Raw genomic sequence first — 15,643 nt, 5'->3', positions numbered from 1 at the left:
GAACCAAGATTGTATCAAACTAGAGAAGTGCACTTTGAGTATTTAAAGGAAGCACTACCGTGTACCTTTCTGTCTGCTGACCAGTTGATTTACTTTCCATGTGGTCTGTTCTGGTTCTCTGGGCCCTGGGAACAGCCCGCTCTGGCTCATGTCCAGTGCTGTAACAATAGCCAGTGTTTACTGAGCCTGGGCTGTGTGCCAGATGTTGAACAAAATACTGTACCCAGATTATTGTTCAAATCTAATACAGCCAGCCTTTGAGGTAATACCATTAGTACCTCCACATTAGGTGAGGTAACAGGTTTAGAAACATTGAGTAACATGCCCAAGTCACACATCTTAATGGAGGACCCAGGATTGAAACCTAGTTCTGTCTCACTAGAGAGCTGCCATCTCAGTTGCAATTATCTACCACAATGTGACCAGGAAGGGTCTGGACACGGTGCTGGAAGGACCCTCATGGGCCCTTCAGGTCTTCCCTGAAGCAAGTCATCCTCCACAGTGTCCCTCTTGGTCCATCTCTGGCCCCAACATGGTCAATTCAGGCAACAGGGTGCTCTCAGAAGCTCTGGGTATTCAAGGTTCTTTCTGCTGCAGGTTCAAAATCTATCTCCTTTTGGCTTCCATGAGATGGTCAGCCTTCTGCTCAATGAGGCCTTATCGAAGATCCAAGGCTGCTCCCCACCTTGGGGAATCCCCTCCATCTTTGACTCATTCATTCAACAGATATTTAATGTGTGCCCACAATATGCCCAGGATACAGTAGTGGACAAGACAATGTTGTAATGCCTGGTGAGTTGACATTTTTTTTTAATTTTAATTTTTTTTTTTTTTTTTTTGAGACGGAGTCTCGCTCTGTCACCCTGGCTAGAGTGCCATGGCAGCAGCCTAGCTCACAGCAACCTCAAACTCTTGGGCTCCAGCAATCCTTCTGCCTCAGCCTCCCGAGTAGCTGGGATTACAGGTATGCGCCACCATGCCCAGCTAATATTTTTTCTATATATATTTTTAGTTGTCCAGATAATTTCTTTCTATTTTTTAGTAGAGATGAGGTCTCGCTCTTGCTCAGGCTGGTCTCGAACTCCTGACCTCGAGCGATCCTCCTGCCTCAGCCTCCTAGAGTGCTAGGATTACAGGCGTGAGCCACCACGCCCGGGCATGAGTTGACATTTTTAAATTAATTAATTAATTAATTTTTATTTTATTTTATTGCGACAGGGTCTTGCTCTGTCTCCCAGGCTAGAGTGTAGTAAGTGGCGTGACCCTAGCTCACTGCAGCCTAAAACTCCTCAGCTCAAGTGATCCTCCTGCCTCAGCCTCCCAAGTAAGTGGGACTACAGGCGTGTGCCACCATGCTCGGCTAAGTTTTCTTATTTCTTTGCAGAGAAGAGATCTCAATACGTTGTCCTGGCTTCAAACAATCCTTCCAACTTGGCTTCCCAAAGTGCTGGGATTACAGGTGTTAGCCACTGCACTTGGCCTCTGAAATCCAATTTTATTAAAGTATATTTACATATGATAAATGTATATGATTTCAGTGTACAGTTCAATGAGGTTTTTTTCCCATAAGCTTAACCAAGTGGTTTTTTTTTTCAGTTCAATGAGTTTTGACAAATGCATACATCCATGTATTTATCACCAAAATCAAGATACAGAACATTTTCATCACCCCAAAATGGTCCCCTATACCCCTTCCAAGTCAATCCTCACTCCTACCCTGTGCCCTAAGCAACCAATGATCTACTTTGTAACACTACAAATGCGATTCATCTTTCCAAATTTCATAAAAATGGAATCATACGATATGTACTCTTTTGTGTCTGGCTTCGTATTTGAATTTTTTCTTTGCTTTATTATTGAGCTTTTAGAGTTTTTTATACATCTGGATACAAGTCTTTTGACTTTGACTTTGCAATATGTGTATTCCAAATAGTTTCTCCCAGTCTGTGGCTTGCCTTTTCAATTTACTAATGATGTTTTTTTACAAATAGAAGGTTTTTATTTATTTCATCATTTTTTTCTTTTATGGTTTATGTTTGCTATGCATTATCAAAGAAATCTTTGCCCATCTCTTATGTTTTCCTCCAGAAGTTTTATAGTTTTAGCTTTATATTTAGGTCTATGATCCATTTTGAATTAATTTTATATAGAGTATGAGGTAAGGATCAAAACTTATTTTTCCCATGGATATCCAGCTGCTCCAGCTTTGTTTATTAAGAAGCCTTTCCTGGGCTGGGCATGGTGGCTCATGCCTGTAATCCTAGCACTCTGGGAGGCCGAGGCGGGTGGATCGCTTGAGCTCAGGAGTTCGAGACCAGCCTGAGCAAGAGTGAGACCCTGTCTCTACTAAAAATAGAAAGAAATGATCTGGCCAACTAAAAATATATAGAGAAAAAGTTAGCCGGGCATGGTGGCACATGCCTATAGTCCCAGCTACTCGGGAGGCTGAGGCAGTAGGATAGCTCGAGCCCAGGAGTGTGAAGTTGCTGTGAGCTAGGCTGACGCCACAGCACTCTAGCCTGGGCAGCAAAGCGAGACTGTGTCTCAAAAAAAAAAAAAAAAAAAAAAAGCCTTTCTTTTCCTCACTGAAATCTCTTGACTACTTTGTCAAAAATCAGTTGACTATATTGGATCTATTTCTGGATTCTATCCTGTTCTATAGAACTATTTTTTAGAATGTGGAACAACTCACGAATTTGCATATCATCCTTGTTCAGGGGCCATGCTAATCTTCTCTGTATCGTTCCCATGTTAGTATATATGCTGCTGAAGTGAGCTTTATCTACATTTTCATATGTTTTTAGTCTTATGCTATGACATTCTTCTTTTTCAAAATTGCATTGGTTAAAGGTCCTTTGAATTTCTATATACCATTTAGAATCAGCTTTTCAATTTCTATCAGTATAGCCTACTGAGATTCTGACTAGGATTTATTTTTTATTTATTTATTTATTTTTTTTGAGACAGAGTCTCACTCTGTTGCCCGGGCTAGAGTGAGTGCCGTGGCGTCAGCCTAGCTCACAGCAACCTCAAACTCCTGGGCTTAAGCGATCCTACTGCCTCAGCCTCCCGAGTAGCTGGGACTACAGGCATGCACCACCATGCCTGGCTAATTTTTTGTATATATATATTTTAGTTGTCCATATAATTTCTTTCTATTTTTAGTAGAGACGGGGTCTCACTCTTGCTCAGGCTGGTCTCGAACTCCTGACCTCTAGCGATCCACCCGCCTCGGCCTCCCAGAGTGCTAGGATTACAGGCGTGAGCCACCGCGCCCGGCCGGATTTTTTTTTTTTTTTTTTTTTTTTTTTTTGAGACAGAGTCTCACTCTGTTGCCCAGGCTAGAGTGAGTGCCGTGGCGTCAGCCTAGCTCACAGCAACCTCAAACTCCTGGGCTCAAGTGATCCTCCTGTCTCAGCCTCCCGAGTAGCTGGGACTACAGGCATGCACCACCATGCCCGGCTAATTTTTTCTATATATATATTTTAGCTGTCCATATAATTTCTTTTATATTTTTAGTAGAGATGGGGTCTCGCTCTTGCTCAGGCTGGTCTCGAACTCCTGAGCTCAAACGATCCGCCCACCTCGGCCTCCCAGAGTGCTAGGATTACAGGCGTGAGCCACCGCGCCCGGCCCCGGCCGGATTTTTGAATCTATAAAAATCTTTTTTTTGGCCGGGCGCGGTGGCTCACGCCTGTAATCCTAGCACTCTGGGAGGCCGAGGTGGGCGGATCGTTTGAGCTCAGGAGTTCGAGACCAGCCTGAGCAAGAGCGAGACCCCATCTCTACTAAAAATAGAAAGAAATTATATGGACAGCTAAATATATACATAGAAAAAATTAGCCGGGCATGGTGGTGCATGCCTGTAGTCCCAACTACTCGGGAGGCTGAGACAGCAGGATCCCTTGAGCTCAGGAGTTTGAGGTTCCTGTGAGCTAGGCTGATGCCACGGCACTCACTCTAGCCCGGGCAACAGAGTGAGACTCTGTCTCACTCTGTTGCCCGGGCTAGAGTGAGTGCCGTGGCATCAGCCTAGCTCACAGGAACCTCAAACTCCTGGGCTCAAGCGATCTTCCTGCCTCAACCTCTCAAGTAGCTGGGACTACAGGCATGGGCCACCAAGCCTGGCTAATTTCTTTCTATTTTTAGTAGAGATGGGGTCTCACTTTTGCTGAGGCTGGTCTCAAACTCCTGACTTCAAGTGATCCTCCCGCCTCATCCTCCCAGAGTGCTAGGATTACAGGCGTGAGCTACTGCGCCCGGTCCCCTCCTCTCTCCTTGATGCCTCCGTCTGCTGAGGATGCCAGAAGCCCCCTGACTATCACAATGAAGAAATGTTGCATCCTCATCTCAGTCTGTCCCTTGGGCAGCTCCCTCTCCCTCTCCAGTCCTCATTGGCAACTATTCCAAACCTTAGCCCCCTGTTGCCTCTGTACCCACCCACACCCTCAACAGAACACCTGATCTCCAAGGAAGAGGTTCTCAAACCCCAGGGCTCCCCAGCAATGCCAGGGCCCCATAACATGGCAAGATAAACATGCAGTCTTTCCATTCAACAAAATATATTAATAGTATATTTTGGCTACTATTTAACATGTGCTTACTCTGCTAGGCCCTTTAAATTCAATACTTATTTATTCCTCACAACCACCAACTGAAACAAGTGTTATTGTTCACATTTTATAGATTAGGGAATTGAGGCTAGGAGAAGTTGAATTACTTGCCCAATCACATACGGCCAAGTGGTAGAGCAGAGGTTCTCTCTGGAACTTCAGTTAAAACTTTTTCATGGTGGACATGATTTTTTAAAGTTAACAAATAAAGAAAAGTTAAGGAAGAAATAATGTAAAATGAATTTTAATCATAAAGAAAAAGTGGAAGACTATAATCCAAGTCTATCATTCATTACACTAAATGTGAGGGAGATAAACAGTTAGACTAGGTTAAAAAACCAAACTAGCCCAAAACAGTGATACTGGCATAAAAACAGACATAAGGACCAATGGAATAGAATGAAGAGCCTAGTCAGACACTAGCACATATGTGGCCAAATGATTTTTGACAAGGGTTCCAGGACTGTTCAATGGGGAAAGAACTGTGTTCTCAACAAACGGTGTTGGGAAAACTGGATATCCACATTAAAAAGAATGAAGTCGGACCCTTACATTACACCATATTAAAAATAACTCAAAATAGATCAAAGATAAATCCTACTTTATCAAGAAAAGCACAGATCAATATGAAGAAAACTATAATATATTAAAAGACATTTAAAAAATGGAACAAATGGAAAGATAGCCCAGACTTTGGGATGGCTAGACATAATAGCATAAAATAATCACTTGTCCTAAAATTAATAGCACAATTTATTGTTGTAGGTTTTTTTTTTTTTTTGAGACAGGGTCTCACTCTGTCACCCAGACTGGGGTACAGTGGCATGATCATAGCTCACTGCAGCCTCTAACTCCTGGGGTCAAGCCATCCTGCTGCCTCAGACTCCAGAGTAGCTGGGACTATAGGGGCATCCAGCTAATTTTTTAAATTTATTTTGTAGAGTGAGGGTCTTGCTATGTTGCCCAGGCTGGTAAATTAGAATTATAACAAGCGATCTTTTTTAATTGGTTTAAATGATCCTGATGCTTATCTTGAATACAAGCCTGGCAACAGCCAAAATATATGCAAGACAATAGTGAGGTGACCTTGCCTCACCAGAAAGGAACCATCCTAAAGACACTATAATTGAGTCAACATGGTATTGGAAAAAAGGACTAGACAAACAGACCCATAGAGCCAAATTAGGAATATGGAACTGGATCCCAGTCTATTTCTCTGTTTAATATCCGACACACTGGGTATTTCAATTTGGCAGGAAATGGCGGGTTTATGTGACGAGGGCTGCCACACTCAGTTCACTCCCATCCAGGAGAAAATGCAACTGGGCCTGTCTATTGCACTTGCCTCCAAAATAAATTCCAGAAAGATCTAACTCTTAAATGTAAAAAAAACCACACACACACACACACAAAAACCAACCAAACAAAAAAAACCTCATGATGAGAATCTTGTGAGAAACTGTAAAAGACGAGAAGACCTTCTTAACCAAGACTGGAAAACCCAGAAGTTATGAAGGAAAAGACAGGCATATTTGACTACTGGAATGTAAGCATGCCAAAGAGATGCTGTAGACAAAGTGCAGAGACAAAGGAGAGATTTAGAAAAAAATATTTGCAAAGCAGAAGACAATAGCGCTTAATATTGCCCTGTAAAAAGGGTTTTTACAAACCCAGAAAGGGACAAACAACACCACAGAAAAATGAGCTAAGCCTATAAAGAGGCAATTCACAGAAGAAAAGCTCCAATGGCCAACAAACAAAAGAAAAGACGTTTCTTAATCTGACCAAAAGGTTGGGAAATGCAAATTAAAGTTATACTACTATGCCATTTTCTCCACCAGTCTGGCAAAGATTAGAAGGGGCTTTAACACCTGTTGGTGACAGGGATATGGGGAAACAGGAATTTTTGTACATTCTTCATGGTTAAACACTAATTGAGCTATGCTAATTTAAAAAACTTAGCTAATTTCTAGTAAAACTGAAAATTCTTACATGGTTCATTCCAGCAATCTATTCATGAGACTCCATTCCTTAGATCTCCTGAAGGATTTATTGTGGCAGTGTTCATGTTGGTACAAAACTTGGAAAAGGCCGGGCGAGGTGGCTCATGCCTGTAATCCTAGCACTCTGGGAGGCCGAGGCGGGTGGATCGTTTGAGCTCAGGAGTTCAAGACCAGCCTGAGCAAGAGTGAGACCCCGTCTCTACTAAAAATAGAAAGAAATTATATGGACAACTAAAAATATATACAGAAAATATTAGCCGGGCATGGTGGCGCATGCCTATAGTCCCACCTACTCGGGAGGCTGAGGCAGGAGGATCGCTTGAGCCCAGGAGTTTGAAGTTGCTGTGAGCGAGGCTGATGCCATGGCACTCTAGCCTGGACAACAGAGTGAGACGCTGTCTCAAAAAAAAAAAAAAAAAAAAAACAAAAAAAAAAACCAAAACTTGGAAAAAAGCAAAGGCCCACAGGTCTAAATTCCACACTGAAGAATATTATGGCCCCTAAAAAGAGAGAATCGGGGCTGTAACAGTTGAAGACAGTTCCACAAGGTATTGTTGAACAAGAAAAGAAAAGTGAATTTGGTAAAAGCAATAATGACTAAAAATCAAATAATAAACACATTCTGTGTATATACATTTGCACATATCTCCAATATTGGTTTATTCTTATTTATAAGAATATGGATAAATATAGGAAGATACATATCAAGGGGTTGACCTGGGTTACCTGGGGGTGGGGTGGCAAATATGGGTGGAGGGAGGGAGAAGTCAAGCAAAAAAGACAAAGCAAAAAATAGACTGCACTTAAAAATACAGGTATCATGGCCATATATTCAGCAAACTTCAGAGAAATGGCATATATATATAAAATAAGGAATTGGCTCATGTGATTATGGAGGCTAGGAAGTCCCACAGTCAGTTGTCTGGAAGCTGCAGACCCAGGAAAGCTGTTGGCATAAGTTCCAGTCTGAGAGAGTAGGAGAAGACTGATGTCCTAGCTCAAGGAGTTAGGCAGAGAGAGCAAATTCTCTTTCTTCATCTTTTTGTTCTATTCAGGCCCCCAACAGACCCTGATGCCCACCCACATTTGGGAGGGCCACCTGCTTTACTCGGTCTACCCGTTCAAATGCTAATCTTATCTGGGAACATCCCACAGACACACCTAGAAAGAATGTTTAACCAAATATCTGGGAACCCCATGATCTAGTCAAGTTGATACCTAAAATTAATCCCCACAGACCATATATTCATTTATGTAAAATTATATATGAACTGTGTCTGAAAACATTTTAAATTTAAAAGTCTGCTCCCCCTCAGAGTAGTCCCACCCCATGGCCAAGGGAGCTTATCCTCCAACTCCCACCGGACATTGGCTGAGAGTTGTTTCAGGAGGTGTTAACTCCTCACACTTCCAGCCTTCCCTGTGCATGGGCTGGTCAGAGGAAGCCCCAAGCAGAGTTACATATATATGTGTGAGAGACCTTGACCACATGCAGGTGAATGTAGAGGGGATGGGGGGGCAGGGCACAGGTAGCATCTGCTTCAGAAATGTTGCATTTTTGCAACAGGCATAAAGAGAATATTGAAAATACTTAACCATGCTATTTGTGGTTAAAAAGACCTATTGATTTTTGGATGCCCACCATGTGCTGAACACCACGCCCAACCTGCACATGCCTATCCCTAGGTGTTACTGTTATTGTCCCCATGACACAGCAACCAGTATCTCTCCTTACTTCTGCACAGAAACTCCTCTGAAAGTGGCAGAGCGGAGTTGGGGTCCACTGTTCTGGTGACATGTTGAATGGAAGCCAAGTGCTATCTTGAAAGAGATTACTCAGTCCTATCAGAGGCCAGTTTCCTCAAGCAAACACTTTATTGACATCTTTCAAGCCAAAATTCTTGGAGCTATTGTAGAAGAGCAGGCCCTGGCTTTTTCCTCTGCTAGCCACTTTGCATGTGCCCAACAGGGATGGTGACACTGCTGGGGATAGATTGGGCTTTAAAATGGTTATGTATAATCAGAGAAAAGAAATATATATTTTTTAAAAAGTATATTTTGGGTGAAATGAAAATTTTGAAAAGGCTTCACGAGCCCTGCATCTTCAGGATGGTTTGGGCAGAGCACAAATTGGACTTTCTTTATGGCTGAGAAGAACCTGATGTGTGAAGGTGTGTTTATTAGGACACACGGAGCAAGCACCGAATGAACGCTACCTGATAACAACAGCAACGCTGCTCTTGTAAAACAGAATAAGAAAATGTTACATAAACTTTTAAGATGAAACACAATACTTAAAGGCCATCTTCTGCTCAGCAATCAGTGCTGTGGCCACTCAGACCTCCCCCCTCCCCCACTTCTCCACTGAGGAGGGACCCACTGAGGAGGGTCGCCTGCAGCAGGCCTGGCAGTGGATCAGAAGGGAAGGTCTATGTTGGAGTTGTGTCTTGGCTCCATGGCTTGGTTAAGTCACCAGAGCTTTGAGCCTTCATGACTCACCTGTCAAATGGATAGAGCACCTAATGCTGTTCACAGGGTGATGTGACTGTGGGTTGAGATTCATTCCTCCAGCAAATGTTCACTAAGAGCCTCTTTTGTGCAGGCACTGAGATGACGCTGGTGAAATGAGGATGACGACACAGCCCCATGAGCAGGGGAAACAGACACATCACTGGATACTCGCCTCACATGTGACAAGCACCTGGGGCTGTGAGCTCCAGAGGCTTCCTGGAGGAAGAGGCACCTACGCCCAGAACATGTGGACCGGGGGAGAATGTCCAGGGCAGGAACAGCAGTGAGAGGCTAGAGAGTGGGGGAAGGGAGTGAGTTTTGCACAAGGGCATGGGTGGCATCTCCCCTGGCCTGTCTCCAGCCTCCAGGGAACTCTCTGTCGCTGTCTTTCTCATCTCTGTCCTCCCTCCACCCCATGATGATCCTGCCCAAACCATAAGTTATTTTGTACTTTTCACAATAGTTCATATATTTTTAAATAAAAATGACTGAACATAAAAGACTGAATCACTCTTCTGTATAAGCCTTGTGCTAAAAGTTCCAGAGGTTTCTGTTTTTTAAAAAAGAGATAAAATAATATATGCAAGACTTATTATGATCCAACATATCATAACCAGACTCTATATGTTAATAACATGTAAAAATAATCTCTACCTGATTCAGACATTTGATAAAGATTATAAGAAGGAAATGAACATAAATTAAATGCCAATTAAAAATCATTTCCCAAACTGAGAAATAATGCTACAAATATTTAGTATTTAGAAGTTGCCATTCTTATTTTTTCTTTGTTTAAGAATCTATATGTGTTTGCATAGAAGTTACCCCTCTTAAAATGAACATTTGGATCTCCTAGCAAGATTAGCAATACTACCCAGAATCCCATGTAGAAATGACCAATTTAAGAACTTATTTTGCTTCCAAAAGGTGTTATCATTCATGGGATTTTTATAAAGGATACTATGCATAAACTTATTAATATTTATTTTAGTTGCAGGAATGACTCACTGATGTAGTATATCCATACCATGGAATATTATTCAGTCTTAAAAAGGAATGAAATTCTGACACATGCTACAGCATGGATGAACCTTGAAGACATTATTCTAACTGAAGTAAGACAGATGCAAGAGAACAGCTATTGCAGGATCCCACTTATATGAGGTGCCTGGAGCAGTCAAAGTCATAGAGACAGATAGTAGGATGGGGGGTGCCAGGGGCTGGGAGTGGGGGATGGAGAGTCAGTGTTAGTGGGGACAGAGCTTCAGTTTGGGAAGATGAAAATCATTCTGGAACTGGGTGTACTTAATGCAACTGAACAGTACATTCAAAACTGGTGGGGCGCAGTGGCTCACGCCTGTAATCCTAGCACTCTGGGAGGCCGAGGTGGGCGGATTGTTTGAGCTCAGGAGTTCGAGACCAGCCTGAGCAAGAGCGAGACCCTGTCTCTACTAAAAATAGAAAAAAATTATCTGGCCAACTAAAATATATATATAGAAAAAATTAGCTAGGCATGGTGGCGCATGCTTGTAATGCCAGCTACCCGGGAGGCTGAGGCAATAGGATTGCTTAAGCCCAGGAGTTTGAGGTTGCTGTGAGCTAGGCTGATGCCACAGTGAGCCTCTGTGTCAGAAAACAAAACAAAACAAAAAACTGGTTTAAATGGTAAATTTTATGTTGTGTATATTTTACTACAATTAAAAAAAAAAAGAATGACTCACCGGCAGCAGGGACAGGGACAGGGCGGTGAACCCACACTTATAAGGTGGTGTCAGCTACAAGCAAGACTGCTTCCAGCCCAGACCCTCTCTCCTCCGTGCTCCTTTTCTGTTCTTACTCTGGCTCTTGACTTGGCATTGGTGGGTTCTTTAGAAGCAGTGATGTCTCCATGTTGATTGTTAAGCTTCAACTCTTGCAGAAGAATTATACTTTTTCCTATTTTCTGACTTTTTGACTTATCTTTCCAGGACCAAGACCAGAGATATAATTTGTCCAGCTCAGTGAAGAATGAAAATGCAGGGCCCTTTATTCAAAAATTAAGAGCTGGCAAGATGGTGATGAAGAGCATTAAAGGAAGTGCAGGGCCCTTCTGAGGGTCTTGAAATCAACCCTGCTCAGGATTCAGGGAAAACACACATTTCCCAAGAAATCCTGAGAAGGAATTCCTGCATGGAAACATTGGAAAGCAGAAGCATGTGGCCCAGTGGCTGCTGCAGGCATCATGCCACCCTAAGGAGAATCTTCCGGATAAAGCCAACTGGCGAGCTGATGGCATGGAGAGAAAGAGGCAGCCTGTGTAGGTGAAGGTGCCACCCATGAGCCACTGGGCCAACCAGCCTTGGAGCTGCTCTACCTCCAGGAAGGTGAGAACGGCAGTTTAGCCAGCCAGTTTATTCTTGGTTTTCTGCTATTTACCACCAAGAGTGTCCAACTGATCCATGTCCTAAAGAAAGTTCCCATGCAATTGCAGTGGCGCACACCTGTAATCCAGCATTTTGGGAGACCAAGGTGGGAGAATTGCTTGAGCCCAGGAGTTCAAGGCCAGCCAGGACAACACAGCAAGACCCTGTCTCTGCATACAAAAAAATTTTTTAAAAATTAGTCGGCTGTGGCCAGGCGCGGTGGCTCACGCCTGTAATCCTAGCACTCTGGGAGGCCGAGGCGGGTGGATCGCTAGAGGTCAGGAGTTCGAGACCAGCCTGAGCAAGAGCGAGACCCCGTCTCTACTAAAAATAGAAAGACATTAGATGGACAACTAAAAATCTATATGGAAAAAATTAGCCGGGCATAGTGGCGCATGCCTGTAGTCCCAGCTACTCGGGAGGCTGAGGCAGTAGGATCGCTTAAGCCGAGGAGTCTGAGGTTGCTGTGAGCTAGGCTGACGCCACGGCACTCACTCTAGCCTGGGCAACAAAGTGAGACTCTGTCTCAACAACAACAACAAAAAAAATTAGTCGGGTGCAGTGGTGTGCGCCTGTAGACCTAGCTAATTGGGGGGCTGAGGTGGAAAGATCTCTTGAGTCCAGGAGTTTGAGGCTGCAGTGAGCTGTGATGACACCACTATATTCCAGCCTGGGTGACAGAACAAGACCCTCTCTCTAAAAAAAAAAAAAAAACTTCCTTCCTTATCCCTGTAGCTCCCTCTGTCTCCCCTTCAATCACTTTCCTCAAAAACAAAATAAAAAAAACTAACAGTTCATAGTGTTTTACAACTTTTCTTCCACCTGGTGTTTAAATGTCTCTAAGATTTAATTCAAACCCAAACTACCCTAAAGAAGTGTCTACTTGCGGGGCTCCCATTTCCATGACCCCCCCAGTCTGGTTTTCTCCTACACCTCTACAAAGAACCCCCTCTCTGAGGTCTGTGATGACCACCCAACTCCCAGGCCAGTGGACATTTTCCAGGCTCTCCGTGCAGAGGACTCCCAGACCCAAGTCGTTAGCCCAGGATGCTCTGCCCAGCCCTCCTTTACCCAGTGGGCTGCAGTGCGCCCTTACTTGGGATTCAGCAAGCATTTCTGTGGATTTGGATCTTATGAAGCACAACTGCTGCATATGCACTTGGAAAACAAAACTCTGAGTTCATTTTTTCAGTGAAGAGACAATGAGTTCATGGAGTAACAATTCTCTTTCTACAGGATCTGAGACCCCTGGAGATCTGGGCCCCAGTGGAGAACTGCTGGCCCGCAACCAGGTCCAAGACCCCACCCTCACGTCCCCTCCAAGTCTTCTTTCATTGCATTCTTGGTCACACCTCAACCTCCAGCCGCCTTCGGCCCTTGCCTCCACAGCTGCAAGAACCTTCTAGCAGGACTCAAGCTGCTGGTCCCGCGTGTTCCCAGTTGTCCTCATTCCCTCAGTCGTCTTTTAAAGCTTTACTCGGATAACATTATTTCCTTACTTCAAATTCTCCCATGGCTTCCCATTGGCACTTAAAGCAAAATCTGACTTCCTTATAAAAGTGCCATAAAAAGCCCCATGATAGGCCCTGCCAGCTCTCTGACTCCTGGATCATCACCTCCCTCCCCCTGACTCCCATCCACACTGGCTTCTTTTTTTTTTTTTTTTTTTTTCAGGCAGAGTCTTGCTCTGTTGCCCAGGCTAGAGTGCTGTGGCATCAGCCTAGCTCACAGCAACCTCAAACTCTTGGGCTCAAGCAATCCTCCTGCCTCAGCCTCCCAAGTAGCTGGGACTACAGGCATGTGCCACCATGCCCGGCTAATTTTTTCTATATATTTTTAGTTGTCCAGCCAATTTCTTTCTATTTTTTAGTAGAGACAGGGTCTCGCTCTTGCTCAGGCTGGTCTCGAACTCCTGAGCTCAAACGATCCTCCCACCTTGGCCTCCCAGAGTGCTAGGATTACAGGCGTGAGCCACCACACCCGGCCCACATTGGCTTCCTTTTTCTGGAGTGCACCGAGCTGTCTCTCACCTCCTCCCCAACCTTGACCATTCCCTCTGCTTGGAGCTCATCTTCCCCAGATCTTCCACAGCTGTCTCTTCTCATCATTCAGGCCTCAGGTCACATGTCATCTCCTGCAGCTGACATCCTGGCTGCCTTCTAATAGCTGTCCCCCACTCCACCACCAGCTGTAACACCCACTGTTTGGATGGTATTGACCTAGCCCAGCTGCAGGGGTGGGCCCTGGTTTGTTTAAAGCAGTGATCTTTCACCCTCCCAGGGGTTGGCGGAGGCAGAGAGGCACACGCCCTAAAACGGTTCAATCCCAGGGAAGTCCAGGACACACGTAGACTCCACAGCTCTAAGTGGCCACCTTGCGAGTGGCCACAAGAGGAGTCAGCCTTCACGTGGAGGAAGGTAACCCTGAGGAGGCCAGAGCACAAAGACAGAGACTGTGCTGGTGGTAACATTGTTGAGTCCCCAGACAAAGCCATCCCTGAAGCCCTGCATGCCATTACACTACCTGACCCAAGACCTTCCCTTATTAAGCCAGCTTGAGCAGGTGTGTGACTGGCAGTGGCAGGGATCCTGACTGACAGCCTCAGAGTGGCCCGCACTGACCAGTCCCTCACTCCTGGCCAGATCACACTGTTTTATCACTGTCGCAGCACTTACCACTATCCAACGGGATTGAGTTTTGCTTTGTTTAGCTGTTCATGGCTGCCCACTAAAACAGAGGCCTCATCTGTCTTTGCTCATGTTGCTCCTTCAGGGTATTGCATATGGTTGGTGCTTGGCCAGGCACGGTGGCTCATGCCTATAATTCTAGCACTCTGGGAGGCCAAATCGGGTGGATTGCTCAAGGTCAGGAGTTCGAGACCAGCCTGAGCAAGAGCGAGACCCTGTCTCTACTAAAAATAGAAAGAAATTAGCTGGACAACTAAAAATATATAGAAAAATTTAGCCAGGCATGGTGACGAGTGCCCGTAGTTCCAGCTACCTGGGAGGCTGAGGCAGAAGGATTGCTTGAACCCAAGAGTTTGAGGTTGCTGTGAGGTAGGCTGACACCATGGCATGCTAGCCCGGGCAAGAGAGTGAGACTTTGTCAAAAAAAAAAAAAAAAAAAAAAAAAAAAGGTAAAAATACATAGTTGGTGCTCAATTAATGTTCAGTGACTGATGCCTTGTTAACCTGGTTGTTTCTTTTCTCCTCTTTTTCTGTCTGTCTTTGTGTTGCTGTCTCCACTGCCTGGAATGTCTCCAACTTCTTTCTAAGTCATAGATCAGATAACTGATGCTCAGAGACACCTTCCTGGACCCCCACCTGGGTCAGTGTCTCCTTTGACAGATGCCCTGGGCATCATTGCCATCTTATAGGACTCCCGGCAGAACTGTCGGTGCACACCTCTGGCTCCCTGGTGAGGCTATGTGCCTCATCCATTTGGCAGTCTTTAATGGAACTCCTACTAGGAGTCAGGCACTATCCTAGCAGCTGGGAGAGTAGCAGTGGACAAAACAATATATAAATGCTGCACTCACTGATCTTACAATCTGGTAAAGGAAGGACAGTAAATAAGTGAATAAGGAAAATATATTATTTGACAGCGGGGGATAAGTGCTGTGTAGAAAAATGAAGTGGCGCGGGAGTGGGCAAATTTAATCAGGAGGTCAGAAAAGCCCTCACAGGGAAGGCGACATTTGAGCTAAGACCTGAATGAAGTGAAGGAGAAAACCAAGTGGATATATGAGGAGGAGCCATGATCAGGGGGTGGGGGAGAAGGGGAGGCTGGATTTGTGTGAAGATTTGTTTTTGAGTAAATGAGAAACTGTTGGTGGATTGTGATCACAGTGACGTAGTCTGAATTACATTTTTAAAGGACCTTGTTCCTACATATGAAGCTACTGCAATAGTTCTGGGAAGAGACGGTGGTAGCTTGCCCAGAGTGGCAGGGGCAAAGGCAACGAGAATGATAAAGCCAAGAGCATTTGTTGACAAATCGAACGGGAGAGCAGCAGAGAAGTCAGGAATGACTTTAAGACTTTTGGTCTGAGAAGCAGGAAGGATAAAGCCGTCATTGACAGGAACACGAAAGATGGTGACAGAAACAGGTTGGA

General features: G+C 44.5%; 1 non-coding gene across 1 annotated transcript; it reads right to left on the bottom strand.

Annotated features, from left to right (window-relative positions):
- Positions 1-2,672: 2,672 nt before the first annotated feature.
- On the bottom strand, positions 2,673-2,779 carry LOC138385536 (U6 spliceosomal RNA). The gene has a single exon (XR_011233769.1). It is a non-coding gene; the product is annotated as a U6 spliceosomal RNA (small nuclear RNA).
- Positions 2,780-15,643: the final 12,864 nt, after the last annotated feature.

Source organism: Eulemur rufifrons, chromosome 6 (assembly GCF_041146395.1).
Source record: "Eulemur rufifrons isolate Redbay chromosome 6, OSU_ERuf_1, whole genome shotgun sequence".
Lineage (NCBI taxonomy): Eukaryota > Metazoa > Chordata > Mammalia > Primates > Lemuridae > Eulemur > Eulemur rufifrons.
The sequence above is the reverse complement of the archived record's forward strand: the minus strand, read 5'-3'. Positions and strand labels throughout refer to the sequence as shown.